Consider the following 25,428-nt stretch of genomic DNA (forward strand, 5'->3'; position numbering starts at 1 on the left):
AATATGAATAATGTTGCTTTTTTATTGAAGAGAACTTTAACATGGACCAGAATTAGTAGGAAAACACCACCATACCTCTCTTCCTGTTACTATTACTGAGAGTTGTATGCATGAATTTGTAACTGCATCTTTACTTCAGAGTTAAAACATGTATTGTGACTACAGCTGAGTGTAGAGACTTAGGAATTCATGTAGTCCACCCAAAATATACAGATGACCTCAAGAAAAGTAACAGAACTATGGCATAACTCACTTCCTTTTTATGGAAAAAAATACAGGGGTAGAGGGGTCATAAAATGTTGAGGTTTTGAGTTAAAATGCATTGGTCACAGTGATATGCTGCTGCTGCAAACTGTGAGAGTAAGGGCAATATTGCTCACTAACTATTAGCTCTGCTGTGAATGCTGGTTATTGGAGTTTCTTATTCATTTTGCAATGTTGACAGAAGGCTTGGGGAGGATTTTTGTTATTAGACCATCCATTAATGTATAATAAATTAATTTTTTGAAGACTGCAGATTATTCTTCATCTGCTTGAGTCCAGCAGAAGAAGAATTTTTGTTTGAAAACCAAGCAGAGTCAAGGTGGTAGCCTTAACACAGGTATTGCTAAAACTTCATTCCCTTTTAAGAGAGAAATTTGTGTATCCATGTATTTGCAGATGAGCAAGATGGCAGCCCCTTCATAGAATAACCCTTTGGCAATTCCCTGTTTTCTATCTATTCATAGAGCTGCATTGATGTCATTGGGTATGGTGAATGGCTGGGGTTAAAAGTGGGGTTATCTGTGAGATATTGAATGCCTCATTCTTTGGATTAGCTGGGATACATGGTATGGCAACTAAATATAGTATGGGACTAAATATAGTATATCACTAACTATAGTATAGGAGCCCACACCACATGGTGCCACTATGTATAAATACTTCCTGTCATTGCAGGTGCAGGTTTTCCCACTGTTACATACTTGTCTGATGCATTCTCACAGCCCAAAATATACTGGTCTACACACAGCTCCAGCATCAATGAGCTCATGTGAGAACCATGCCCATGGCCAGCCAGCATTTGCAGCCTGCCTGCTAATGAGGGAAGCACTGCAGCCCCAGACACATGCTCAACACCCATTCCACAAACATCCACCCTGACCTCTCCTTCCCCTCTGGTTAGGCAGCCTTCATTCCCTGCAGCATCAGCTCTGCTCTGTCTTGATGATGCTTGAGGTACAATTTCCTTGTGTCAGGAGGCCATTTTGATTAAATAGTTACAGATACAGTAAATTAATGAAGGGAGTTAAAGAAAAATAAAAGGTATATCTTCAAGGAGAAAAAAAATCAGTGAATTGTCATTAAATGCATGTTTCAAGAATGCCAGAAGTGATATAGAAAAAAAAAAAAAAAAAAAAAAAAAAAAAAAAAAAAACCCAAAAAAAACCAGAAGTAATGAATATTTCAGCTCTGGATGTAGTAAGGGGGGAAAAAATGGGGTGTTCTTTAGAAGGCAAAATCATCTCTAGTCCATAAATAATCAAAGCATCTATCTGAAAGAAGGGCAAGAAGGGCAGCAGGCCTAGAGCAGGCCTAGGTAAGTCAGAATAGCTAGATCCGGTGTTCATTTCATTAAACCCTCCTGGTTCTTAATGGCTGACACAATAGTGAATAAAGCTAGTCAGCAATTACTCACTAAGAGGTCTAGGTGGTGCTATAGATGGAATATTTCCATTCATTTGACTTTAAATTTCAGTGGAAATTTTACTGAAATTGTGTAATTGCAACAAAATTCTGGCAGAGCCCCATCTGTTTCTATTAACCTGCCTGCCAAAGTGCTGTGGGCTCCAGGGGGGTTTTATAGTTTTTGGCCTTTTCCTCTCCTGGCAATGGACAAGGGTCACTCACACCCAGCATGGACAATGCTTTGGCTGAGGGTCCAGGGTGAGCTCAGAGTCACAGAGTTTCCTTCTGTGGAGCTCAGCCTTGGTGCTGTAGTGGCAAGACTGTCAATACTTCCATGGCATATTGTGTTGTCTAGTACCATCTTGGGAAAAAAAAAACAAGCATGGCTTTATTTAATTAAATCATCACTTCCTGAAAACACTTAAAATCTTGTGCTGAATCTGGGTGATAAAAACTGTTCTCTTAAGAGTATGAGATATATGAAGATGAAAGGGATCTCAGGTAGCCTCCTATTCCACACCTGGGTCAGATGGTGTTAGGCTAGTTTGAAGCCAACGACATTGGCTCCAGCTATTCATTTCCAATTAAGCCAAAGAAAAAAATTGGGTGTGCCAACTGGCTCACAACCATTAGAGTCTGTAAGAGATGTTGTTTCCAGCTATGCAGGACACATGATGGATACTCCAGTACCCTCTGGACAAAGAGGTGGTGGGGGCATTCACAGTGCTGCAGAGCTGCTGCCTTCATTGGCACAGCATTAGCACAGACAAGAGTTATGTCCTGTACAGCCTCCCCACCAGGGCTCCCCTTGTCCACCAGGTGAACCAGCTTCTAAACCCAATGCATCCCATAATGATAACTTTGGAAATCAAGATGTCCTAATTTTGCTACATAAAATGGGCAGGCAACCATATGCTGTTACTAACAGCAAAACAGAAGGTGTTTATCTCCCAGCAGAAGCAAAACTAAACATAAAAGGACGCTTGCTTGGCTGCAGCTCTCCAGGACACTTTGAAGTGGATGTTTCAAAGCTCCACACACATGAATGGAAAGTGTCCACAGCATTCATTCAGCTCTACATGCAGCACACACCTCTTCTGGCTCATTTATTTTGAGGCTTGGGAAAGTTATCCTAGCCTCAGTACCAGATTGTCTACACATAATTTATTACCTGTTTATTCCCAAAAGAAGGGTCTGTACCTCCTCTCAGGGGAAGCTGGCAGACAGCCGGAAGCAATGACTGTGTACCATCAGCATCACCCTCCTTTTCACTCTCTGACCTAGGTGGAGCTTCTGTCCTTTCTACCACAGACTGTCCCAATCCTGCCACCCTTTCCTCCCAAGATGGCTGAGCTTAGGTTTTTCGCTAGCAGCTCAAGCAATAGAGCTAGTTTCCAGATTGCCACAGTCAGACTAACCCAATAAACTCCACATGCAGGAGTTAATACAAGTGCTCATAATAGGATTGACACTTCTCCTTCGAATCCCCACCTTTAACTGGGTCTATCCTAAGCAAAGTTGGAGGACTTGGCACAAAACATTCCTGAACTTCCCAGGAAGAAGCAGCTGCTGAGGCAGGCACCTTTCATATACCTCACTTTATTCACTGTTTCCTATGGGTCTCCCCTTGGCTTCTAAAACCTCCTCACCATACAGAGGCACTTTGGCCTGATATATCACTAGTGGGCAGAAATAGGTGCCCTACTTACATTCTCAAAGCCCTGTTTCAGGGGTTAGGAGCCACCTGTTTCCCTTCTTCAGTTACAGAGTTATATAACTTACATCTATCTAGAACTTGCAATGAACTGATATGAATCTTCTGGTGTTGCCTGAGATGTCTTAATTTACCCCTTTGCTCTTAATAATTATTTTGCCCTCTAAATTTCTTCTTATAAACCTTCTGCAAAATGACAAATAGCCCTTTTTACAATCCAGGCTCAAAGAAAACAAACATAATAATTGCCCCTGTTTTTATACCTGTGAGTAACTGGGCAGATACAAGCACAACAGAAAATTATTTCCCCATTATTTTCTCCAGGAAATCAGATGCCAAACCATAGGCTGTAGCAGGAAATGTGGTTGATCCTCGTATTGCTCATTAGGAGGTTACCAGACGCTGAATACTCCTTCTAACCTCACCTATATCAAGCTGGGCAAATGTACACACAATCTGTGGCTGAAACAGCTGGCAATTAAAGCAGCTGTGCTCCTAGAGGCTACTGAGAAATCAAAGAAAAGATTACTCGGATGACAAGTTTCCCTGAAATTGTCTCCAATGCCCAAGACCTCATAGTACAACTACATGAAATACATTGAAAAGCATTCAGACTAACAATGCCCAGTGGGATGACTCAGGCAACCCAGTCTGAGTTGACTCATTTTCCTACATAAAGTCATATATATGGCCAAATCCATGAACATGTATTTTGGTAAAATGGGAATATTCTACCTGGCTTCAGGTACAAAAGAAAGACAAGGACAAGTTCAGTATTTCAGTAAAAAAAAAAAAAAAATGTATCACAATTATCCTCTGGATGGGACTGAAATTGTTTCCCTCCCATAGACTCTGTGCCACCAGCAGCAAAGGGATCAACCCTTAACTTCAGAAATTGGGAGCATGCAGTTAACACCACCTCAGTCTGTACTCCAGCCACTCTGAGGTGAAACCACCACCAGGGATAGGTTATTTATGCAGCAGAGGGAAGTTTTGCTGAAATACTGGAGTCAACTAAGTCCCACAGTCCTCAGTCAACATCTTCCAGATTCAATGCCAGATCAGAGAAAGACACAGCTATGTGCACATGTGAAAAGTTTTATTGTAGTACTTAGTACAGCCTGATGGAATATTATGACTGGTTATCACTGCAAACACCACAAAGCAAATCACTAGAATGAAAATAAGAAAAGTCTCCTACAGTCAAACTAGACTACTTCCCTGACAAAGGGGATTTTTTTCAATTTCATATTTGGTTTTTCTATTAACCAGATGCCTCATCATCACTGAATAATATGTACTAAGCCAGTGTATGTGTACTAGCATTAATCTGTAAATCCCAGGAACAAAGGCTCTGAAAGATGTTCTGAGCATTCCCTTAATGGAACCATGAAGCCAGGCACAGCATTTTTTGTTCTTTAATCAGCAGTCAGTAATAAAGGCAATTCTTTTGCCCTGTTGGACTCAAAAAAGCCCCACTTCAGAACAGATACAAAACCGTTCTCCTTCACCTGGAGTGCAGAAGGCAAGGAAGTAGGGAAATATTAACTTTTCTACAACATCTGCTAAAGTATCCCCCATGTGTTTCACTTTTCTCATTCCTGAACAGAGAAATACTTTGTTCATGACAATTCTCCTGCAAGGAAATTACCTGAAAAGCACCGATGTGCAAATGCGTTCATCAGAATGATTGCTTCTGCTTTGAGGAGACTTGCAAGCTGTGACAGATAATACACATTGCTATAGCAACACTTACACAAATATATATTTGCAGAAAGGTCCAAACCCCGAGGGACTCATTCAAGTCTTCATGAAAAGTTTCAGCTTGCCAGTGAGAGAGCAAGCACAATCCCATGAGACGGAGGCAGCCAACGCACCATGTATTGTATGAATTACTGGTCACTTGGGGCTGAAACAAGTGATGGGAAATAGTTTGTGGGAAATCCAACATTCAACTGAAACCCTCCAGAACTGAGGAAAACAAAAGTATTCATAAAAATACATCATCTTCCTATGACAATGCACATCAGTTAGGAAATATGGGGTTAACTGTTTGCCCTGAATAGTTAGATAATCTCTGCTAAGGTATGCAGACTTGATGCAACATACATCTATCATTGGCTGGCATGAAGTTGCTCCATTAAAAGCAAGTAAAAAGATTCACATGCACCCAAAGAAAAGTGGCAACCTGAACAGCAAGGAACATATTCTACCTATTCCTGAAATAATTTCCTTTTTTCTGTTTTAAGGATTCCCGTGTATTAAATTATAATGGAAAACAATTATGCACCCACTAAGCATGTGGTTTATTCATAGAGTCTGTCACCTCTGTATAAAATATCAATTACAGCATAATCTGCTGAGATTTCTTCTGGGGTGTCACTGTTTTCTGATTTTCATTGAAACCATGAACACAAAATGTGATATGCCGAGCATGTGACGTACTGAACCAAATGTGCAATATTTCACATATGTGGATTAAAATCACCTTATATTTACATTTACTCTGCACACAGATACTTGAGTTGAGTTGAATGTGAAATTATACATTTGCGCTCAGTTTCCATTGATCTACTGATAATATTAACATGTCCTTTCAAAGAATTCTGCTTAATTATATCCAAAATTCTTATAGATTTTAAACTCAATGAAGTAGATCCCAGTCAGAAATTAAATGTGTAAAGTTGTAGTAGTAGTAAATGAAATTTTGTCCCATCTTTAAGAAAACGCTTAGCAGTTGCCCTCTGTCCACAGTTACAATCTTACATATAATAGGTAGAAAGAAGGAAGGCAGGGGTGAACCTCAACAGCAAAAAAAAAATCAAGAATCCAGTCCTGAGATTTATGCAATATAAGGAATTACATTTTGCCTTTTCTTTTACGGTGTCTGTCATCATACTGATGAGCCTCAGCCTAAAACAATGTAATTTTTAAGACCAGCTTATGTGGGGAGCTATTCTAGCTGCAAAGTTGTGTACTGGAGGACACACAATTGGAGGAAGCTGTAGCCATGTGCCCAGTGTATTGTTGACACAAGGCAAGATGTCTCTGTTTACTAGACACTGATTAGATCTTTTTTTGTGTTAAATGCCCTTTCCTAATTGGCAGTGCTCACTGGCATGCTTCCATGCTAGACCCAGCAACAGCCTTTAGTCAAAGGAATCAGAAACAGCCAGACACTTGCCCTGGCTGGTGCCTGTGGATAATTCTGCTGACACTTCTGCCTGGAGAAAGCATGCAGCCACATATCTCTGACAAGAGTTTTCTGCATTAGCAAAATCTTATATACTGCTAATAGTCAGACACTACATCTGTCCAGAAGAAGGAAGAAAAGTGGACCTAGTGACAGCAGACACAGCTGCTTGCTGGCCATCAGGATCACCTTCCCCAGCCCTGAACCCAGCAGTGCCCAGGCATCCTCTCCAGGGCTTGCCAGAGCAACTTGAGCCCAGCAGGCAGATCGTGCTCTGAAACCCTGGATGAGCACTCACACATCCCTTCCAGTGGCTCTGCCATGGGACAGCATCTCCAGCAAAGAGCAGTAATATGGCAGAAGACAAGTGTTATTTCAAAGTGCTGAAGTCCTTTCACCAGTGAACACTCATCTGTCATCATATGTAGGGTCACTGAAGGCAGCTGTCTGGTATCCTTTAACTTCCAGGTTATGAGTAAAATTGATGCTAAAACAAATCAACTGATACCTGTTCTCTGAGTTAATCTGTCTATGTTAACCAACAAAACTGCTTATGCTTGCATTTGATGTTCCGTATGAGGAAAGAAAATTACTCTGACATTTCTGGCAATGTTAAATAGCTCTACACTCAGTAACCCACAATGTGCACAAGAAAAAGGTGTATTTTAGAACAATATTTACATTGCTGTTTCCCTATTGCTCATGCTTGTGTAAAGAGCATAACAGGTTCTTGCTCCTGCAAAGCATGACATACTAATCCTCACAAATACCACTAACTAGGTGAGGAGGATTTTCTGCCATACCCACCCCTGTCTTTTAAAAAATCACTCTCAAATTGATTGAATAAGAGCTGAGTATGGAGACAGATCATATACAGTCACTATTTGCTCTATGCTACCATGCAGAGAGTAGTGGTGTGCTGTCTGCCCAACTCTTTGACTCATGTTTTGAGGAAGCCACCACAAGTTGTATCACGCAGAATAATTTCACATGATTCCTGAGGTATTAGGCAGTCAGCAGAAGTGGGGACGCAGCAATAAATCTGACTTTAAAATGACAAATTTCCCAGAATCAGATGGGGGAAAAAAGTGTTTTCCCCAGTTACAGCTGAGGAAATGCCAGGCAAGTTCTTGGGTTAATTTACTTTTGAACTGGGAGAGAGAGGGTGCATCTGTCTTGACTCTGTAGAGGGAAGACAGATTTTATCTCGTTGATTTCAAGAAAAAGGAAATAAGGAAGAACAACTTTAGATGGTATTTATAGGTAGGAAAAAAAACAAAATTGGCATGGTCCATAAGTACAAAGTTTCAGTCATTAAAGCTTTAATTACTGCTGCCATGAGCAGTAGGAAAGATAACAAAGGGTGAAGCAATCATATTCAAGTGCACAAAAATCCTGTCTTTGCCTTTACTAGGAAAATGGCAGCATTGTGTTGGCTGGAAAAAGAAATTTTGCAAATAGCATTGAACTGCTAAGGAACCAAGACTAGATTCATCACAGGACCTAAAATGCTGGGAGAAATTATTAACACTATAGCAGGATCATCTCATTTATTGCACAGGGAAGAGGATTCACTCAGTCACCTCTGAGACCTCCCATGAGGTGCATCAAGGGTAAGTTTGGAGGGGATTCTAAGAGGCATGCGGATGGGGCAGCAGGAGAAGGGAGCCCTGAACAGTTCAGCCCTTGATGATTACCCAGGGCACCAAGCCAGTGCTGCAGTTCATGGTGCTGGAACTCACACTGATACCAGCACCTGAAAAAGTAAAGCTGTGTAAGGTATGGTCAGGCTGAGGAGAAGAAAGGCTCTGCAACATGATCCGTTCCATCTGCTCTCCTCACCAGCCAGCAATTTAATCCCTCTGCAGATAACACCTCACAGGACAGAAAGAACAAAGCAGTCTCTACTCAGGCAGTGTGGCTCTATGCACACCACATAGATCATGTCCATATGGGCAAATTTACTTTTAACCCAGACTAGGATGACTATGTCCACTCTGCTTCCAGCCCATGCTCTCTGAATTGTCCCTGTCTATCTTGGTCTGCAGGAGAGTTAATTAGCACAGGGGAAAATCTGCTGAGGACTGTGTGAATAATTAAGGATGCCTGTCAGAGTTTATACTCTGGTTCTAATATTTTTAGTATTTTTAGTATGGTTGAGGCACCCAAATCAGTTTTATTTGGTTTGGGCACAGCTCTGTTCCCACTGAGCCAGATGGAAACATCACATCCACAGGTCCAGAGCACAGCACCAGGAGCTGGTACACTGAGCAGGCTCCATGCCTGACTCCCTCCTGCTTCCTGCTCGAGGAGCTCAGGAGCAATGACCCTGAGCCCACCTCAGCTAGCTTCCAGCACCCACGGGACAACACACTATCATTGGGAAGACCTCCCTGAATGATTTCACCGGGCAGCATCATGCTGAAATTCAAGCTGGCTGTTTGCAGAGCTGCCTTGGGAAGCCATGGTATCTGTATGACTCAGATATTTCATCCCCACTTTCCCCTGGATAATTAGAGCTGACAGACGTAACAGCAGTAAGGAAACATGCAAAAGCTTGGGCTACAGACTATAATCTAGGAAAGCACAGATAATAGCAGGGAAAAAATTAATTTGCACTTTTAGCTTCCATTGCAGGACTTTCTTTGGTACGGTTTCTGTGTATTTCACATGAATATTAAATGATGTAGAGCCTGATCCTGCAGCTTTTACGCATTCATTTATTTTGAGTTCCTGCTTATGCAAGGAGGCGTGCACCTACAAGACTAAGGTCTAAGTGATCATTTCCATCTCCTTCCTTGTATATTATTGATCTCTGTACTTTTGCCTTATTTCCCCTGGCAAAGCCTTTCAAAGTCAAAGGAAATGAAACAATACTTCCCTCTACTGGGAGGCCCCGGAATTCTGGAAATTAGTGTGAAGTGTTAAATTTTTCTGAGCTACATTTGCTAAGTTGAGGAACAGGCCACAGCAGCAGAGGACAAAGACAGAGAAGAGGTAGACTTTTTTTTGTTTTGTTCTTATCTCTGGATTAAAGGTTTGGGGAGTTCTTATATAACTCACTCTTTTTCCTGCAAGTTTTAGTCAATGTGCCAGGTTTATTTTAATCATCAATGCATCTCTGAAAATCCTTGTGCCACTCAGGCAATGTGCTAAGAGTTTTTAAGTCTTGCTGTGCAATTTTCTGGATCTGTTGCATAGTTGTTAGATTTTCTCAGGCTGCAATTGTGTGGCCTATTCTAGGACTCCAGTGTCAGTTTTGGAAAAAAAATCAATCACCATCAATGAACATCTTTGAAACTCCCTTTGGGGGTATGATTCAACGGCAAGCTGGGGGAAGTCTCCAGAGGACATGGAAAATTTCACTTGTGGCTTATAGATCTTCTGAGAAGGCTGTTCCACAGGGCTGGAAAGGGTGATTCCCACTGGAGTCATGGGAGTCCTGAGATTTCCAGCTTTTTTTATAAATCAGGATCAAGTAAAGAAAGGTCAAGCACCAGCTGTCTCATTCCTGATTTCCAGGCATCATCTACTGGCAGCTGTCCATAAGCTTTTCTATAGATAGATTTCTACTGGTTGTGGAGGCCACAGGGAAATTTGATAATAGGGGAGATTTATACCAAGTAATTCTCAGATACCTCTGTGGCTAGTTTTGTCTCTGCCAGGTTGCCTTCCAGCCTCTCTCAGGGTTCTGCACAATGCTTATGTTACCTTTCATACTTTCTGATTGTTCATAACTCTGTAATCAAATTAGGGCCACAAATGTAAATTTGTTCAACAGCCTTAACATCTACAAATATGTCCTCATATGAAATCTGAAGAGTCCTGGATTGCTCTTTAACTGACTAAGTATCATTATCTAACACCTCTTTAACCGATGAGGTAACAGATGAGGTATTTCAGCCCATTTCTGGGCTGAAACACAGAACTACACAACAGCAAAACTACGGGCAGGAAAACAGCCACAAAACAAAATTTTCAACTGAGAACAGGAAGAATTATAGGTAAGACCTGCATGGTCAGACTCTGAGACCATCTTTGGTTTGCATCCAGGTGTTATTGAAGCAAAGCTTTTACCAATTCAGTAGCAGTTGCTCAAGGATGGCAGCTCTAATCCGGAGTTTGCATTTTGCCAGTCCTCTGGAATAAACAAACACCTGATGCTTTGGAAAAATCACAGTGGCATCCCTCAAGGGCTACAAGAGGTCAGACTGCCCTTTGCTGCCTCCTAAGACCCACTTGAATCACAGGTTTAGCAAGCTGGCTAAAAAAAACCACCAAAAGATAATAATACAACTTGATTCATGGGCTTGACATGCTCAGCTGACGACTCTTGCCCCACTTTTTGCTCAGTTAGTCAGTTCCTATTCTTCACATGGAATCTTGGATACTGTGCTTCTTTCCTGTGTCCAGGAACATCCTTGCCCTAAATCTGAAAAGGAAGTAAAATGTACTGTTGCTAAAAATGACCATACGGTCATTGCAGGCAGGTCATGAGCTCTTTACGCCAGCAGCTAAGCAGTCATGCTCAGCTAGCTCCATTTGATGAAATCAGGTTGCATGTATGAGTAACTACTTATTCAGCCTCATATTGAATTCAAGATCTGGTAATTTTAAGTCAGAATCAGAAATCAGAGGACCATAACGGATCACAAGGCCTAAGTCACATTGTAGGAAAGGACTTTCTGTTCTTAATTATTCAGAGCAGTGGGACCTCAAGACTTGGCATCTCACATTGAGGGGAAAAAATGGTCTTTTTATTTGGTAGGAAAACAGCACAGCAACCTCCCAGAAACAACATAGCTGGAAAGAATAGAGCTGGGAGATTTCCTTTTAGGGCAAATCTCTCAACCATTCCCTGATTTATTATTAACATTTGTACTGCTGCTGTGCTAAAAGGTCCTGGCTGGCGTGGGCTTCTCTAGGCTAAGTACCATGCTGATGGTTTTATCTGCAACTTGAGGCTGCAGTTCAGCCTGTAGCCCAAAGACCAAGATCAATGATACTTCAAACAGCTGAAGGGTGACCTGCTTGTCCTTTAAGCCAGAGAAATGTGGCAGAGGAGATGTTCCCAGTGAGGGTTGTCATTGAAGGTAGAGTGGTCACTACTGTCTAAAATCTTTTCATTTTGAAATTGAGCAAAATAAATTAAAGTTCCAGCCTCTGCATACTTTCACATCCAATTTTTCAGACCTGTATGCCTTGCTAGTGGACACAGAGGTCCATCATTCCTCATTGCAAACAAGCATTTGCAGAATGGGGAGGAATTTCAACCAGGTTTATGAGATACACCTAAATGTGGCAGTAACTGCTTTTAAAAGGCCTGACAATAGTCCACTGCATTTGCAGCCCTGGTCTCACACTGGCTTTGCTCACTGTGGGAAACAAAGTTGTAAATTCAACCACTGCAACAGGTTTGACTCAATGATCTAAGAGATCTTTTCCAACCCTAATAATTTTGTGATGATGCTTTTGGGGTTTTTTGTGACTCTTGCTTCCTGCTCCTGCTCTGCATACGGCTGGCTGCTGTTTGGTTTACGCTCCATTATAGCCCCCATATTCCCATGGATTTGCTTTGTTGTGGCATAAATGCCTGCATCTTGTTTGTAATCCTACATCTGATTTCACTTCATTAGACGCAGAATTTCTTACCTGATGATCTTAGAGATCTTTTAAAACCTTAACAATTCTATGATTCTGTAAATCAGCTGAAGTTTAATACTGACATTTCCCCAATGGATTTTTCTTGGAATTCTCCTACTCTCCTCAGTAAACCCCATCCATCTTAGACTGATTAGGCCCTGCATTTCTCCACTAGTTCATGATAAAATTCATCAGTCCTTACTAAACCAACTAATTTATCAAAATGTTCACTGTTTTAGTGCATGTACAAAGCCCCTCATGGGTAAAATTATGTTGGAGCCAGAAATCTGGGAGTAAAGAACCTAATGTGGATTATTTCAGATCCATCTTATTCTTTGTAGACTGGTCAAAGGAAAGAAGACAGGTGTTGTTTTGACACATGGGACATATTTCTTTCTAGGACAACAGAAAATCTTCAGACATGGACAAAATATTTTATATCTGGTGATTTTAAACCTGGATAATCTGGCTACATAAATGTGGATGAACTAGGAACACAGCTTTTTTGCTGGGTCTGTTGCCGTTCACTAGTCTTCCTCAGTGAGAAATTAATGGGCATGCTTCTTCCTCTACTTCAAACATGTTTCTAGAATATTTATGTAATCGCTAAACTGTCACTCATTTTCTCCTTATGTTCTCCTTTCTCTCTTGTTTGATCCTGATTTTAAGGCTAAGGATTACTGTGTACCCTCTCCTCATGTCAACACAGATTAGAGGATCCCTGAATCCTTGTGGAGATAAAATATCAAGCCCTGGGGTAAAGATTTGTAGTGCTGGAGTCTCTACCATTGCCATAACCAAGCAATTCCAACTGCCTGCCTCATGGCAAGTAAGTAAACAGTGTTTAACAGTTGATTTAAGTGTCCCACAATCCAATGACAGTATGAGGAGGAGAGCCCAGACACCTTGTTGGCCCAGCACCCACCTCTCTCTTCAGCACCTCTGAGAATCTAGTTCTTTCCAATGTGCTTCTTTGGCTGTACTTCTACATTTGAAGCTGAACACAGCCTACCAAACACTATTGATTGAAACATTATGTTATCATATTACTTTCAATAGCACTCTACTCCAACCCAAAATAGCATTTGCTTTGATCCTCTGCACCAGATGTTTTCACTGAGCTATCCAAAATGACATCTGATTTTCTAAGTAACTAAAAATCCTTTCCAGCTCAAATTACTCTTTCCACATGCATATGCAGTATTTAATATGATGTTGTATCATTGTGTTGGGTAGCTGAGTTTGGTCCATCTGACTAGTGAGTCACACTATTTTTATTAAACTAGAGAAATCATTATGTGCAAGATTAATGTCTGATTTTCTTCACTCCGTCTTCCACCAGCTTATGAAGACAAATAGTTTTAAACCATCATTCAAGACAGATCTATGTGTTATCAAGTCAAATCCTTCTGTTTTTTTAATCAGTTACTTGATCAAACCTGACCTTTATGCCTTTGTTTACTGAATAGCTAATTGTGGGAATTTTTGTCAAATTCCTATTCAGAAGAAAGCATATGCACTATCACTATATCACCTTGTCTCTCCAAGAAGAAACATGGCACCACACTAGTAGAACAGCATGAAAACTTCCCTTTTCTTCTGAGGCATCAAATTCTGGTGCATCTCCAGGATACAGGGGAGGGGTGGGGGAGTGGGGGGAAAGAGGTGCTTGGAGAGATAAAGCCGTACAGGACTATTAATTTGTCTTACAAAATAACTCTTCAGAACATAAATGCAAAATTTTTAGGTAGTCTGAAGCAAAATGTCAAATTAAAACTGTGGTCCATCAGTAGTATTCATATGAGGGTGCCTCAATTCACTGAGAATCTCTCACAATGGATCCATTGGAAATCTCCTCTACAGCTTTTGAACTCTGGTCCAACAACAAAAGAATTTGGGCACATAAAAGTAGGATCTAGACTCTCCAGTCATAAAACACATTTCCTCTCATCTCTGTTGAGCTTCCACATACCCTGCCATGCACAAAGTGAGTGGGAGTGAGAGCTGGCCAGAGAACTGCTACTCTGCTGTTCCCTGCAGGATCACGGGACAGCATTGCTGACATTCATAGCCAGCATTGCTGGTTGGGTGGTAACAAGGAATAGATGGTGGAGATGCATGAGGGCATGCAGACACACTGAAAGTCACAGCCTGCAGTTTCACAAATCACATTATCTGTTATATATTTTCACTACTCAGATTGGACTGATAGAATAAACATCTTCCTGTTAGCCTGGGTTCCCATGGAAATGAAGAATTTGTAATTTCTCTTTCTCTCTCCATCAGCTCTTCCTGCAGTTTTCTGGACCAATTTTGGCTTGTTTTAATGCAATCTGACATGACCTCACAGTCCTCAAAAAGTTAACATTTTTAAGAGTTGCATGAAAATCAGCATCTAGAGGGAGAAGAGATTCAAATCTTCACCAGAGGAAAATCACTAAATCAAGTATTCTTCCTCTGGCCCATTTGGCTGTCTCCAGCTAGACAGAAAATGTCTTGCCTCTTCCCAGCCAGCAGTTAGGTGAAAGAGCAGGAAGATATAGAGAGGTTTAAAGAACATGCTGGAAAAGACAAAGTTGGATAAGAGTTACAAGGAACATTATTTCTGCAGACAGAGGAGCAGCTCAGTTCAGTTAGGACAGAGGCAGATGCTCCCAGCTCCCTTGGGCTTCCATGTACAGCAGCAACTAGGAGCATGTGAGTCAAAATACCTCCAGTGGAGCCCTAAAGCAGCCTCACTGCCTTCTCCTAGTGTGAGCCCTGCCTTTTCCATCCATTCCTGGGGCATAGATAATGCAATGAGCACCATCTGAACCAGCACCAAGCTTTCAGTGACATGGGAAAAGTTGGGGTTTGCCGTGCTCAGTTTGAGGGATTGGAAGTGGATATTCCTTGCAAGGGAGAAACACGGAGGGATGACGTGGTGCAGAAGGGCCAGACTGTTCACTTCTGCAGCCCACTGAGACAGGGAGTGATGGAGTGATTGCTGCCACTGGCAATGGCCAGACATGAACTCAGCATCTGTCCCAGTGGCAGAAGGCAGCAAACCTGTATTTACACAGCTGTGGCCTCGTCCAACCAGTTGATAAGACCAGAGGTGTTTTACCATCCTCTCATCTGCCATCCTCAGCACATCCTCTGCCTGCCTCACTAGGGTAAAGAGTCAGGTTCTGGGTTTCTCCTAGTGGATAGCTGCTGCTGATTCCCTTCTAGATGGATCCCAAGAGCAGCCTTTAATTTTGAAGTCCTTAAGCCTGCTTTCCAAAGTGGTTCTGCCTTGCAAGGGAATTTCACTGAGACCAGAGAGTGAGGATGTCTCGGGTGGCTTAGGAGGGTCTCAACACTTGGTAAGGCTGGGACAAGTTCTGGGTTCCTGTACAACCTACAAGAACTGTCTCTGCATTTTATCCAAACAATGCAGATTATTAAAGAAAAAAGTATGTTGGACATGTTCAGACAAGTTTTTCTGATGCAAAAACTTGTGCAAACAAAAGTAGAAATAAGGTCATTTTGCAGTCTTGATTTGTCCCAATACAGTGAATAAAACCAGCCAACCAGTGCCATCTGAAAAGCCTCAGACATTTTATAGAGTCTTCTTTGCCCTTCAGTGACAGAAAAAAAGAAAGGAGGGGGAAAGGAAGAGGGAGGAGAGGGGAAGAAAACGTCTTTTCTGCATCTGTTTGAGGAAAATACTAGACAGTGCTCAATTTCACATTTGTGGAAGGATGATTATGGCTAAAGTTTTGATATGTGGTTTTACAGCACAGAAAGATATTCTGGGGCATTTTACAGCCGCTAAAAATGTTGTGTTCTGGTGTGGATAAACACTCCATTATCTGAGAAGCTGATTCATTATTCCTTAGTGGTAATGTCATGACATATTTTTAATTGTGAGCTTGTGGTGATAACAACTAAAAGTGCATCATCTTTTCCAGGAAGCTCGTCTAATGCAGAGATCCATTTGATCTGATTTCTCTATCGACTTGTGCTGCATGCCAAAATAACAAGTCATGCCTTCATGTCACCACTAGAAATGAGCTTAGCCAGAGTCCATCTCCAGACAGAAAACATACCCAGAGTCTGAAAGCATTTGAAATCACTAAATCACAGATCGGGAAATAGCTTCCAACAACAGAGATCAGAAGAATTTGGTAGGATGGGAATAGAGGTTGGGGAAAAACAAAGAGCTAGAAATTGCAATAAAATTTTAGGGATCAATTTAAATGCAATTTTGTTATGATATTTTAAGTAATTAAAGGTTCATGAAGAATTTATGCCAACAAACATGAAGAATGAGTGTGCTATTCCCAGAGACACAGACGAGAGATTTTGGGGCCAATCTGATAGCCCCCTGAGCACTGCTGCTGCCGCTGCTGCACCACAAAACTGGCTTCCAGCCAGTGGCAGGGAAGCTGGGGGATCCCTCTCACTATTACAGCTTAGCCACTGTATCTTTCACCTAAGTGAAGCTGTAAACTCTACCTTCAGAAAGTATCTCAATCATTCATAGTGAAGAACCCTGAAAATTTTAAGACCGTTTGTTCACGTAGAACAATATCTTGAAATATTTTACTGCCAGCACTCTCCAGAAGCCTTTTTTGGCATGTCTAACTCCAAGGACAGGAGCAGATGGCAGTAACACTGTGACTTACTTGGCTAACACGTTGCCACACATTCTATCCGTGGCTTGGATGACGTGTGCAGTAGACCTCTTTTCCCCAAGATATTTGCTTCCAGGCCACATCCTTCTGATTCCCCTGAAGCCAGGCAGAGGGTCCCCACGTTCTCTCATGTGTGTGTGTGTGTCGCAGGTTTGCCACTAGAGGACACTGAATCAACATGAGACCTTGCTGAGGGCTGAAGTGGGGGGTGCTGCTAGGAATGGGGTGGGGGAGGCTCTGTGGGCACACACCACTGCCTTCTCCCACTTACAAAAACTCTGGGAAAGCTGGAAACTGGATGGGAGTGGGTCCCAGCTACACCAGTGGTGGTTTGCCACTTGAGGGTATGACTTTCTTGGATGATTTCCATCCCTTTGGGATCCTTTCATTTTATATTTGGGGTGCATTTTTTATACCGCTGGGGAGGAAAACTGGGAAATCAATGTTATTTTGCATTGTGCAAAGCTCTGTGTGTTTGTTTATGATGGGCTCTTTACTAGGGAACCCATTCAAAAGGAATTGTGAAAGAAACCAAACAGGAAAGGGTGGAACAATAATCTCGATAAGAAGCATCACAGGCAATGCTCAAACACAATAGTCAGATTTACAGCCTGGAAGATGTGAGGGCTCTGCCCCAACTCAATGAAACTGTTGTTTTTCCAGGGCTGTAGATCCGGAGATCAAAGGGTAAAGATCAAGCCTGCAGAAGATGCAGGATAGAGGGGGATGAAAAAGCTCTTTCAGCCTCCTGAGGCTGACAGATGTTCTGACTTGGCCTCCATGGGAACAAAGTTTCATCCACTTATAGAAGTAATTCTTCACTATGAAGAAACTCTTTGGTAGGAAAAGAACCATAACTGTCCATGCCTTCTCCCAGGAGGGACTTTCTACCTCACCACAGCTGTTGGTCTGTCATGGATATCACTCTTCATGAATGAGGATCCAGGGAAGTTGTAAGGGGGGCCTGCACCAAATGCCAGCACGCTAATAGTGTATCCAACACAGGGCTGATATAGACAGAGCAGGCAACAGATCTCTTGAGGAGATCAGAATGGATCAGAGCCCCTTTGTCCTTGGCCTCCCTTAGGATAGCCAGTGTAGTTGCTGACACCAAGGGAAGGTTAAGCCAGGCAGGTGAGTTAACAGTTCTCTCAAGGAGCCAGGATTCTGTCACAAAAGACACTCTTGCTTCCCCCACAGCACTTCTCACAGAAGCCCATGCAAGGAGGATCTGTCCCTTTCCAAAATCCCCCTCATGACATCACCAGCCTGCTATACCTTTCCCAGTAGCTCTTCCTTCCCAATGCAGGCATCTTAATTCAACAAGAGATGGGTGCCATCAAGGGTGGCCTAAAGCCAGCTGCAAGCAAAGCCTTGGCAAGGCACCTGAGGAGGAGCCATCACCAAAATTAAATCACCGTGGAAATGACACCAAGCCGCCATCACCTCTGGGAATAGAGAATAAATAATTTCTCCATGAAAAGCATGGCACAGACCCTGTGCCAGGGGAAAGGGACTAGCATGTTTTCATGTAAAAGGGAGCAGCCACTGCACCAGGGTGTAGCTACACTGGCAGTGCTGCCAATAGGAGAGAGGACTGGCATCTGTCACATTCCAGCATGGAAAACCATGCTAAGTCTGTGAGAGTATTCATAGCACTGTGGTGGGTACACAGTGTCTCAGAGCTGATTTTGGAAATACAAGGTCCCTTATGACACTTCTCCTCATTTTTCTTCTTTGGACGAATGCATTAGGGCAGAGCCAATTCCTGTTCATCACCATTAAACACAGTATAGCAGTCTTTGCACCAAATATTGCTACTGGCAAACATCTTCAGCTCCTAAATCCTGCAGCAGGGAATGGAAGGGCAGTAGGAGCATGCAAACAGTACTATTCTTCCCAGGCTGTTCTTCACAGAAACTACCCATAGTGTCTCTCATGATGGGTGAGAGGAGGTACAATGACAACAGAAGAATGAAAGAAAATAAATTTTTTAATTGATTACAAACATTAACCTTCATTGAGTTACTGTATTTTCATGCCACTAGACAACATGCTGTTACCCCAAAGCTGCAGGAGACGTTCCACCCAATTTCCTATTCCCAGCAGGTAGAACAAGCTCACAGAGGGGAAACAGGTCCAATTCAGAGAAGGGTTGCAAACCACCATCTCAGGAAGAATCCCTGCCAGATTAGCAGATGATGTTTGATGGGAGAAGGAAGAGGTTGACTTCACCAGTTACCCCCTAAGCCTTTGGCTTCTTTTTTCAATTGTTCTATGTAGCAAATCTGGTTTCTTTCTGAAACATCAAAGCAAACCATTCATAACATTATGAGACATTCTTCTCTGTTCTGTTAATCCATACTGTTGCCAAGTTTATCCCCAGTCCATAAGCAGCCCATGATAAGCTAAAGTTGCTCTTGGAGCAAGATATTTGATGAGAGAAAATAAAAGTCTGGTTGTTTTAATATCCAAATGGGTTTTAAGACAAGCAAGAGAGATTTATTTTTACAGAGACAAAGAGGAAAAATTTTTAAATCAAGTATCTGGAAAACTTGCCCATGTCAAAATCCTCACAGCCACCAAGAGGCAAGAACACAGCTCTAAATCACAGCATGAGACTGGAGGGGCTGCACATCCTTGTCGTGCACAGCCAAAATCAAGAGCCTGAAAGGAATCTAGATAAGTCCCATATTGACATAACTCATACTTTCTTTCACCTCTCTGGCCCCATCCCTTCGGATTATATCAAGATAGACTGTCACTGAGTTATCCAAACTCTGCATTACTCAACTCTATGTGAGTGCAACCCCCATCTCACCTACCCCTCACCTCTGCTCTCTGGCCCTGACCTCCATGGGAGCTCAAGGTGGAGTCTCTCACATACCTCCAATCTCACTCCAGCGAGTCTAATGACAACAACCAGTGCTTGTTTAACTTCTGGGATTGCCAGAAAGAGCTATATTTAAGGAAAAAATCTGAAAAGTTGCCCCTTTGTCTTGTGCTTCATGGAAGTTCCTGGCTCCTGCAAGTCTCCCTGTACCAAAGCTAAGTATTAAGCTCTTGTTATTGCAGCTCATTTCAGTAACAGCAATTGCCCAGCAAGAGCTACGTTCAAACTGCACAAACCTTTTGGAATTCACATTAACATATAAAGGACATTTTGTTGTATCAAAACACTTTCACTTTTTAATTCTCTGCTGCCATTCACCCACATGAAATGGGGATAATTAGCAGCCAAAAATGTTTTACAACTTCTAAATGGTAACAGTTGTATCTAGTGTGTCAAATGTCTTCCTAGCAGCATATGTGTACATATTTTTTAGTATTCATTTCTGATTTATTTTTTAAAAAATGAATTGAAATTAAGACACCTGCTGGTATTCAGCCTCTACCTAATTTCAATTACCACAAGCACATAATAGAAGAGCAAATACAGGCAATTTCAGATAGCTCTATCATTTGCTATCATATTCCATCTCTGGTTTAAAAGAGCTGTTATGGCCTATTTTGATGGAAAAAAGTTAATTTTATGTTCTGATTTCCTTTTTTGTTGCAGAAGATAGAGATGTACAAAATTCCAAAGACTCGCAAATTGAACAGTTTTACAACGCTGCAGCACAATTACAATCTCCATTCCATGCATATTCAGAAGCAACAAGCAGAAGATTTTGAGAGATATTCAGAAACATAGAGTTACAGGATGAGCTTTTGTAATCAAAACCATCAGCTTGAAATTTTGAGTATTATTCATTCACTGCTTGTCCCAGTATTCATGTTAATGAAAAGAGCTGTGAAAATCCCTGTCCCAGCTGATTTATAATAAAGGTTTCAGACAGGAACATCAGCATACATTACATGTTAAAGATAGTACAAAAGTCTCAAATATTTTTTACATTAGTTTTTGTGGAAGTATGTTGTGAAGAATAAAGTCCGACTGTGGTGCTGGCTGAAAATAAGTAATCCAACCTGTTAGGTGCAAACTCCTAGCAGCAGACCACCTTTCTAACTGGGTTGCACCATCTGGAAACATCACTGAGCTGGAGCACAAAGGGCTCTTGCTGGTGTTGCTTGTCATAGCTCCAAAAACAAAGAACTGGAGAGCAAGTTGGAAGAGGTCAGATTTAGGGGCTTAATACCTTCTCAAACATTTAAGTTTTCAAAACAAACATGTTGTTGTTGTTGTTGGTTTTATTACTATTATTATTACTACTACTACTGCTAGGGGAACTCATGTATAGAAAGTAAAGCTATGTGCCATTGTACCATGATTTCAGCTGCCAGCCATGGTTTTTTTCACCCTTTTCAAATCACTTTGCAATTTTTTTCTAACATATGAATGGCTCAAACACAGCTCTTCTGATGCCCAAGGTAGCCACTTTCACCAGGAGTCAGGCTCAATCCTAGTGGTACCTATTCAGGGGGTCTCCAAATATGTATTAACTTACAGCTGAGTGCAGAGTGGTTTTGACAGTAAAAGACACAAGTTCTACTGTGGAAGGGCAGAGTATGCCTGGTCTGACACCTATAAACATCTGAGCAGATTGCACACCTCCTTTCCTTGTGCCAAGCAATGAAATGCAATGTAACATGGTAGAGGCTGTGTACATCCAAAGTCCCACCTTTGCAGTCCCTGCCACAAGCTTCTTTCTTTAGCAAAGTAGCAGTGGAGGCAGAAAGCAGGGCATCCTGGTGCTGATCTGCCCCAGACAATCTCCAGCAGGAGACAAGCCCTGGGCTCAGCACTGCTGTGAGATCAACCACAGCTGTCCAGGGATGCCCTGGACCAAAGAGAACTGGTCTGGCTGCAGGAGAGCAGCGGCAGTGAGGATCTGAGCTGGAGAAGGAGAGGACAGTGGTTCATTAGCTAACAATCTAACAACAAATGAGCACAGAGGCAGCCCATGCTGGGACTGCTCAGGGTATGGTTTGAACCAAAAAGATCCAGAAGTAGATGGGTCTGGCTTGGAAATCCCAAGGTACATCCATGCCCAACTCTGTGCCTCACTAAACTCACTTCTTCCTAAGGTCTTTTCACATTGAATGTAAAATTCAATTGGAGGTTTTTCAAACCCATGCATTTATTTTCCCATTTAACAGCTATTCTTTTCCTTTTTGTGGCATGGCTGTTTAAGAGGGTAAGCTAAATAAGCATAGTTTTAAGGGATTCTAACTTTTGTACTAACAGATATCTCCTATTCTCCAGTTTCTGTGAAATGCTATTTTTTACCATTAAAATGTTCTTTATCTTCAGGTCAGTTTTTGTAATGTGAGCAGGACTTCCATTCTCACATTGGCACATGACAGCACAGCTACCAGACATGACTACAATGAAGAATCTCTTCAAGATTTATTGCAGCCTCCATGAGGTGTTGGGCTTGAAAGGGCTTAAGACCTATGCAAAAAACAGAAATAATAATTCAGGGGCAGGTAAAAACCTTTACAACTACAGACTGTCTATATTTTCCCCAAACCACCAAAACTAAGTTTTATAAGAAGCAGTAGGTGGAGGCAGCTCCAGTCAGATGCACACTGGGAGATTACAGGGTATAGGTATGCAGCACCTCTCCAAACAAAACTCTTTCAAAGTACATCTGCAGTGCAATGGGCAATCTATCAAAAAATACCTGGGCCTGAAGCCTAAAAAGACAAGATGGGTAATGAAATCCCTAAGGCCTTTTAAACTATTTTGGAAAATTACAGATTAAGCAGAGGAAAGTATTTTAAGCAGAATTTTAAGCCATTTATTAAAGCAGCATAAACCTTCTGGATATAACCATCATCAAAACACAGCTCTGCCTGCAACTCTAAAGGTGATGGGGGAGGGAATACTGTGGACTTTTTTACCAGAAGAATAAAAACTCACACCTAATGTCCTTTTAAGAATGGAAGGAAATAGAAATTGAGTTCTCAGCTCCTGGTTTACAGGGTCTCTGCTAAACAGCAGCAAGACAGGATTGCCCTCTGCATCTGCCTGCCTCTGCAGCACTTTGTTGCTGCTCTTTGCAGGAAGTTGCGATCTCACAGTTCACAAACTGTCACAACCTGCTGCATAACCATATAGAGGGAAGGAGACAGGTGTTTTAATATTTTCTGTGTTGGCTATTAATGTTGTCACAAGCTAGGCACCTGGGAGACCGTCCAAAGATGACCTTTGTTTCGCATCATCTTAAAGGCATACCTCCTTTTTTTTTTATTGAATTCCCATGTCATCTAGCTTGCACTGTTCAGTTTAGTTTCTCCAGTCCTGGAAAGGGCTCAGCATCCACACGAGTTCTCAGATGTCTCATCCCTCACTTTTGGTCAACAACCAAGAACGTGCTACTTTTAATCTCCCCGTTTCAAACCACCGCAACAGAAACCCTAGTACTACTTGCTTGGGTCAAATGGATAATTTAGGAAAGCAGCATGTCTGGCTGTCTGAGACAAATGCCACACAAATTCCATGCCTCCTTAAAAAGTAAACGGAGGTCTTCTGTGCACCAAATGCCATCATTGCACCTCTTCTTGTTGCTACACCAACAGGATGGTTGTGATTTTGAACACTTAAAGCACAGAGGAGCTGGCAGAAATCCTTGTTCTCTGAAGAAAACTCTCCCCTTCCACATGTTCACAAGTTAACAGTGCTTCCAGAAGCACCATGATGAATTTGAGGAAGCCAGAACCACATTCCGTTTTGGAATGAGGAGACATTCAATTCCTTTGCCTTCAGTTGCCCAGTGGGAGAGTCGGGGGGAGTATCTGATATCCTCACTGAGTCTCTCGTTTTGGTGAAAGTCTTGGAGTCTTCATTTGCTTTGTTTTATTTAGGACACCACATTGGTCTAATTATGGAATCCTCTTCAGCAATGACCAGACACTTTCCAATGATCCTGTACCACATTTCAGCTTGCCAAGCTCATGGCAAGGGAGCTCCTCACAGCCAAAAGCCCTGGGTTTCTCAATAGTTTTATAATCATTTACAAAATAACATCGCTCTTGAAGCTCCTGCATAAGAGCCTGGAGTACCGCTGGCTTCCATCACATCTGCACACCTTCAGAGCCAGTTCTGAGAAACACAACAAGTTCTGCTCATGGCTTTGCATCCTCCTCTGAAGCTCATCCCTCACCCGGGATTTCTGCATCCTCTTCTTCCTTTCCAACACCTGTTAGTGTGCAATAATTTCATCATTGCTTTGTGTGCCATGAACTAAAATTTTGTGCTGGTTTCATAGTCTAAAATACTTTTTGAGCCCTAAATTGTCCACTAGACATGCTACATTTCTTTAGCCATCTTTTATCATTAAGGCTTTTTTACAAAGATAATCCATTAAACAAAAGTCGAGGAAATAATTTCTACCCTGTGTCTCAGGGCTCAGTTACCTGAAAACAGCACACATCACAACAGCATCACACACTTGAACAGCCTTGGCTCAAACATGACTGTCACCAAAAATGGCCTCTTTGTCAATGCTCTGGTAGTTATACACAGCAGAATAAAAGGTACATAATTCAGGACTCAGAGGATATTCTCAGTCAGTCAAATGAATTATTCTAAGGTATCCGTCACACAACAGTTAATTTTCTAGAGCTGCACATTCCTCTTATAAGCATATAGTCTCCTAAGAGCAGATTCCAAGTCCATGTCACTGAGGATGACATAATAGAGCTGACCTTTCCCTGGTCAAGAAACACTGTCGTTTCTTTGAGATGTCTTCCCTCCTAGGTAGGAAGTCTTCAGGCATTTTTTCACTGGGGTCTGCAAAAGCCAGCTGATTGACCAGCTCTCACTCACACCATTGGATCACTGCATTCAAAAGGCATTTGTCTGTTTTTCATGAATGAAAATAAACAAGTCATTGTCCACAGAGTTTTAATGGCTATCAGAGATCACTATCTAAGTAGCACTAATTTTGCTCACAACTACTTCAGCCTTCCATATTTAACACAGTACAAAATTCTAATTTTTTAATCTCTATATGCTTTTGCCAAAATTATTTTAAATTGGAGGTCTTGTCAGGTTCTGGTGACAGCCCTGTCCAGCTGTGTCAAAGCCTTTGGAAGGACTTCTCTCCCTAAATTAAAACACAGACCAGTTCTGACTCAATATCAAACATCACTTAAATTTCATGAAGAGCTGAAGTCCTACCAAAACATGATGAGATTTGCTTATTGGTTTGTCTTTTTTACCAGACAGAACCTGGAAGCAATGAAGCCTGGCAAGCCAATGATGAACAGTCAGAATGTACTCTAGTTATTATGTAGTATAATTGCAACAATTATTAATTACCTGCCATTCTGCTGTGCCGGAGAATTTCCTTTTCCTGACAGTCTCTTCCCCTTGGAGCTTATTAATGACTTCTGACAACTAACCTCTCCTGTTTTATCCTTACTATATGAGATTCCTTTCATATCAGAAATTTTTAATAAATTATATAAATGCTTTGGACAAAGGCTTCAGAATACATAAAGCTTCCAAAAAGCATGCTTCAATTTATAAATCCACAGAGATCAAAATTACAGTTATAAAATCCCTGCTGATCCTAACCCACAGGCATCCTCTTTCTCTC

General features: G+C 41.7%; 1 long non-coding RNA gene across 3 annotated transcripts in view; it reads right to left on the reverse strand.

Moving 5' to 3' along the window:
* The window catches only part of LOC134417677 (uncharacterized), a 65,266-nt gene that overhangs the window by 12,643 nt on the left and 27,195 nt on the right, over window positions 1-25,428 (reverse strand). The window contains exon 1 of one of the 3 annotated variants that reach the window (XR_010027609.1): window positions 5,139-5,289. The exons of the other annotated variants lie outside the window; for them this stretch is intronic. This is a non-coding gene — a long non-coding RNA (uncharacterized LOC134417677). Of the gene's footprint in view, window positions 1-5,138; window positions 5,290-25,428 lie in introns of those variants that run through there. 3 annotated transcript variants of the gene reach the window in all.

Source organism: Melospiza melodia, chromosome 4 (assembly GCF_035770615.1).
Source record: "Melospiza melodia melodia isolate bMelMel2 chromosome 4, bMelMel2.pri, whole genome shotgun sequence".
In the NCBI taxonomy this organism is placed as follows: domain Eukaryota; kingdom Metazoa; phylum Chordata; class Aves; order Passeriformes; family Passerellidae; genus Melospiza; species Melospiza melodia.